Source organism: Balaenoptera borealis (assembly GCF_965194805.1).
Source record: "Balaenoptera borealis genome assembly, chromosome: 6".
In the NCBI taxonomy this organism is placed as follows: domain Eukaryota; kingdom Metazoa; phylum Chordata; class Mammalia; order Artiodactyla; family Balaenopteridae; genus Balaenoptera; species Balaenoptera borealis.
The window spans coordinates 20,549,407-20,555,190 of NC_138863.1; the positions used below are offsets into that span (position 1 = coordinate 20,549,407).

A 5,784-nucleotide genomic window follows, 5' to 3' on the forward strand; every position below is an offset into this window, starting at 1 on the left:
GGGCCTGCTCCCTCCAGAGGGGCCCCCAGACCCAAACCCAGGTGCCCCCTTCTCCATCTCTCCAAAACCCTTTCAGTGAGTTCACTACACAAGGCGCTTAGGAGGGAGGGTGGTCCTGCAGCTCCAGCAGCTGTTATCACTAGGACTATTATCATTTTTACCATCTAATCTCAGCTCCTGCTGCTAAAGAAAGTGATCTTAATCAACTCCTAAGCAAATGATGGGTCTCTTCTCCTCAGAGAGGACTTTAAGGAAGGCATTGCTAGAATGTTCCTCTCAAGCTCTTAACTCCTGGGAACCTCTGGCAGAGGTGAATCCTACCTCCTGCTCCTGCCCAGCACCCCGTTGCCATTTCCGCCCGCTGAAGAGGAAAGTTATGAAATGGCTAGTAACTCTGATTTCAATCCTCCAGCGGCGTAAGGACCGCCATTCCTACACTGTCCTACCATCCGCCCTTCCTTCCTCCGGCCCCTTCTCCTCATCTCCATGTCCCCTCTTTATCTACGAGCCCACAGCAGGGCACTGCCCTTCATGCATCCCCCTGACCACCCCCAACAAGGGCCTCCGTCCATGGGCACAGCAGGGGGACGGAGCTGGGGGCATCTCCACTCTGCCCGACCCGGACCCCCCGGTGCCCTGCCCCGTCCGAGTCACATGTCAAGCAGAGACATTGGGAGTGTCCCTGCCTGGCAAGGGGCTGGCCTGTCATTGGGCATGTGTCCTTCGGAAGCATCACTGAAGCTCTCTTCCCTGAGACCACTGGGCCCGTGCACAGCTTTGCAGACGTGCAGCTGTTCAACCAGAGCCCGGCAGTGACGGCAGAGATGGAGGGTGTGACAGCTGCACTGGGAGGCCAGAGAGGGACCGGCCTTCCTCACTTTCTTGGGCAGGGGTGCTGATGAGTTGTGTTGGGCAGGGACAGGAAGAGCAGCGTGCAGGAAGGCCGTGCGGCCCAGGTCAGGCCACATGGCATCACCTGCCCCGGGACTGTCTCCTGGCCTCTCCATTGGCAGCTGCTCATCCACGTACTGCCGGGGCGGGCGGGGGGATGGGGGTGGTGCAGGGTGGGAGTGGGCCAGGATTCCTCTCAGACTTGCTCCCCCTTCAGGGCCCATGCCACCCCCGGGCCCACTCCACCATGCCCCCTACTCCTACAGCCCTCACCTCCGGACATCCCGCTCAGCTACCCACATCATTTGGGATCTGGCGTCGGGCTGCTGTGCTCCTGGTGCCACCCCTCCCTGTACAGTTCATCATCGGGACCCATAGCACGTTGCTGACCACATGTTCACCTGGGGGCCTTGTGAGCCGGCAGGACTGGGCTGGGGCCTGGGGTCTGCTCTGTCCCACCCTCACCCCCAGGTTTGGCAGCTGGTCCAAGGCCACACTCTTAGAAACACTCTCAACTCCACGGTCTCACCTCCATCCACTGAAGCCCCTCTCTGAGCCTGGGTACCCTCAAGGGTTCCGCATGGAAAATCTGAAGATCCCCCTCTCCCATTCCAAGCACAGTCAGCTATTCCAGTGAGAGAAATGGAGTGAGGGCGCTGCAATGTCAGCGTTTTACTCAGTGGAGAGCGAGAGCCTTTGGTCTCCCCTATTCTGCTGTTCGATTCATCAACCATCCCTGGCTCTTCCCTGGGGATCCTGGAGCCCATGGCTCCACTGTTAGCATCTACTTGTCTGGGTGTCACCTGCCCTGCAGCCCCTTGGCCCTGGATAAACCTCCCCTTGTCACTCCTGCACAGTCCCCTGAGCCCTGCTGGAGAAAGTCCCAGCATCGTGTGGGCTGACACCACCACAGAATCCCCAACCTCCAAATCCTGCCTGGGGAACCTCCGACATTCTCCAACGCACTCTCACACTCCTCATCCTGCCTTCTCGCTATCAGTGAAAACCAAGACCCGCCTCTGAGGACGTCCTATCTTCTCCTCCCAACCCCTATGGAGTCAACCTCTCTCATGTTCTCTCCCACCTCCCCCATCAGTCCTCCTCTGTTTCCAAGGGACAGTCCCCTTCCTTCTCTCTCCCTGCCCGCTGCTCCCCATCTCCCCCATCAACCATCCCCTCTCCTGCTGTTTAGGCAACAGAGGAGAGCGAGAGAAGGGGATGGATAGGAAAAATACCTTGTGTTTAGAGCTGATGGGAATTGTTCATTAACTGGATGTCGGGATGAGGGGAAAGTCGAGGATATCTTCTCCACTCAAAGTCCCCCAGACAACTCAAGTTCAACGTGTCCAAAACTGAACTCGTACTGTAAGCTCAGGTACTTCACCTGTCTTATTTCACTTTATATCTTAAAAGCACCAGTTCAAAACCACAAACAAAATTTGAACTCATCTTCCCTCTTAAACTCTCCCCTCTTCATCTCCCCTCTCCTCCTCCTCTCCATCTCTTTCCTCCCTTTGCTCTCTCAGAGAATGGCATCTACCCAATTGCCAAACCCAGCCCTCCTTTACCCCCAACGTCTAATAATTCCCCAAATCTTAGGAATAAGCTACATCGTTGACAGCTCTCCGATCTGACCGTTCTCACCACCTGCCCTGCCCGGTTCAGATCACGCTCACTTCTCACCTGGATCACTATAGTTTCTTCCTGCCGGGACCTTCCATCCCCACCTGTGTCCTCCATGCTAGACATCGCAGCCAGAGTTCACTTTCTAAAACACGCCAGTCATGTCATCCTCTGCCTAAATTCCTTCCTTGACTCTTGAGAGCGTTCGGTCTAAAATCCTTCATCAAGACACCCAAGGTCCTTCCTGGTGGGCCCTCCTCGCCCTGCACCTTCCATACTGTAGGCAACCTCAACCATCGGCAGGTCTCCACATTCATTGTGTAGCTCATGCTGGTCCCTCTGTCTGAACCCAACCACACATGCGTGCACACACACACACACACACGCACACACACCCCACGCCTTTCCCCGAATTCCTATTTCCTCCTTACAGCTCTGTCCTTACACGCCTCCTGAGACAACTGTTCCTCCTAATTGCACCAGGCATACCTCCGTTATATGGCTGCTTCCCTCTACTAGAATGTCAGCCCCTTCAGGACAGGGACCATAATCTTTTTCACCTTCATATCCTAAAACCCTGACACTGAGCCCAGGATACAGTACTAACTGCCTGTAGGCAGCACTTATTATACGACAGAAATGAGTTTATATTCTCAAAGCAATTCTTTGAGAGAGAAATTATCTCAACATTTAAGGATGAAAACAAATGAGGTTCAGAGCTTAGAAATGTGTCCAAAGTCACATGTCATAAGTAGCAGCCTCCAAATTCTGTTCCAAGACTGCCTTACCTCCAAGCCCATGCTCTCAACTATCCCATCACATGTAGCTAGTACTCCAGACACATCTGACAAATGCAGTCGCCACAGCGGTGATTCTCCACGTTCGGAGGGCATAAGAATAGGCAACCTAGGATAGATCCCGTGGTTCGCAAGTTCAACAAGCATCCCCAGTTGACTCATTCTGGACTCCTGGGACCGCCTCTTAAGCAAATGACGCTTTGAGACAGTGTAAACTCAGTTTCCCATGCTGCCACACAGTGGCAGTATAGCCGCAGTGTTTGTCAACTGCCCGTCCTGAACTAAAATTTAAACAGTTCCAGAAGGTGAGCAATCAGCTTGACATCTTCAAGATCCCTGCCCAGCCAACCATCATCCCACATGGATGCAATTAAGCTTTCCCTCAGAAAAGGTTTCTAGGTCACAGTATACATCAGTCAGTGCGGTTCCTGTAGCTAGAGCCACAGCAGAAGTGCTGCTCACATACCCGTAAAATCCACCTCTTCAGAGGGTTTAGAGTACAAGGAGGCTGCAGGCAAATGGGCAGGGAGACTGTGGCATCCTCAGGAGTACGCTGCAAAAATATTACAGAAAGGACCCAAGTGAGTTAGCAACCTTGGGGCATGGGGGCTGGCATGAGGGCTGACCCCAGCAGTGGCCCCATGATAATAACCCCTTTCATTTGGTACACTCCTGTAGTTCTCAAAGCACATTCACATCTATTGTCTCACATTAATAACCACCCTGTTATCAATTGGGTGATATTAGATATCAACCCTGTTGAGGCTGAAACCATCCCCATTAAACAGATGAGGAAAACTGAGGCTCAGAGAAGGCGAATAACATAGATCCAGGGCAATGGAATAGTAAGGGACAGAATTCAAACCCAGGTGTTCGACTTCAGTATTCATTGCCTTACTCCTTGGCTTTGCACTAGAACCTTAATTAATCAATTAATGTTAAAAAAAAAAAAAAGAGAGAGAGAGAGAAAAAACGCCTGCAGTCCACTCCAGACCAATCAGATCAGAATTCCTGATGGTGGGGCATCAGCGTCAGCGTGAAAATTTGTTTTAGCGCCCCAGTCAATTCAAACGTTAGCCAAGTTGAAAATCACTGCCCTTGCTGGGAAAGCCAGCACGGCTGCCCCACCCAGGACAGCAGCCACCGGCTGCCGACTACAGCTGAGGGGATGGGAGAGGGGTGGTGGGAACACCCATCAGTAGATGAAAGAAAATTCGTGTAGGGACTGGTGACCCATAGGCTGCAGATCCAACCAGCGCCCAAAGCCCTCCAGGCTCTCCCCGAGCATCCGCCCTGCTTCCGCCCACAGGGGGCAGTGTAACTCAGGGCTGAGCAGTATCCCCACTCTGGAGTTAGGGGCCCCAGCCCTGGGCGATGGAGGTCGGGCACTTCCAGGGACCATTTCCGCATCTGTGAAGTGGAGCTAATAATAGCACCTCATTTGTGGATTCATGATGATTAACTGAATTAATGCACTTCCGGAGCGGCCAGCCACTAGCTACTGGCCCAGCCTAGATACTCTGAATGGCGATGTCTGCTTTGGGGGACCTGCTTTTCTTCTTCAAGGAGTGAAACTCATCTCACCCCTGGTCCGGGCCCCAGGTATCCCTCTGCCTCTCCTGAGATGCTGAATGGACAGTCAGGAGGGAGGTGGATCAGGCGAAGCTGCCTCCGGTCCCCTCCTCCATGGCAGGAAGGGGTCAGATGCCACAGAAGAGGGGTGGCACCGTGAAAGATGGGGCCAATGGGGCCGTGTGTGGACAGCGGGTCTGAAAGCACTGAGCACTCCTTCCCCCATGGCCCCCCGCAAAGTGAGGAGCCCCCTGGAATTGGCCGGGGCTGAAGGGGCCAACAGAACCAAGCGGGCAGAGCTCTCACACAGAATCGTGCTTCAGAAATAGGGCCCACTTCTGTGCCTGGTTCCCTAGTCCCTCGGCATTGGTCAACACGTGCTATTCTGGGGCCAGACAGCTCCTCGGGCCCATCGGCGAGCAGGCCTGGATTCTCAGAGGTCACAACAGCCCCACTCCTTTTCCTTGGGGGCTGAGTAGATGTCTCCCTCTGGGCAAGGGAGCTCTCCTTGACTTCAGGGGCCAGAGGACCCCAATTCCACTGTTTCCCTGCTCCCTTTCTTCCTCTGCAGTGTCATCTGAATGTGAGAGAGAGAGAGACACACGGGCTCCACCCTTCCTCCCCCAGGGCCCACCCAAGGGCAGGGAGGTGGCCAGAGCCTCAGCTGGGAGTCCGGACTCCTAGGGCTGCAGTGGAGGCTTCCACCTGGATTCAGGACTTTGAGTTTCCAGAGCCCCTCTTCCTGCCCCATCCACCTCATTGCTGTGTTATGAATGGAAAACCGAGACCGTGCCTGTCCCACTTCCCCGCGAGTCCAGCCAAAGCTGAAGGGAAGGAGGCTGGTGAGCCTCGAGACCTCTTTCCCACGGGAGCCCCAAAGACTCAGGCAAAAGACACATGC

General features: G+C 54.3%; 1 long non-coding RNA gene across 1 annotated transcript in view; it reads right to left on the minus strand.

The window, feature by feature from the left end:
- LOC309631374 overlaps nucleotides 1-5,784 on the minus strand; it is a 473,017-nt gene that overhangs the window by 352,938 nt on the left and 114,295 nt on the right. The window lies entirely within an intron of this gene.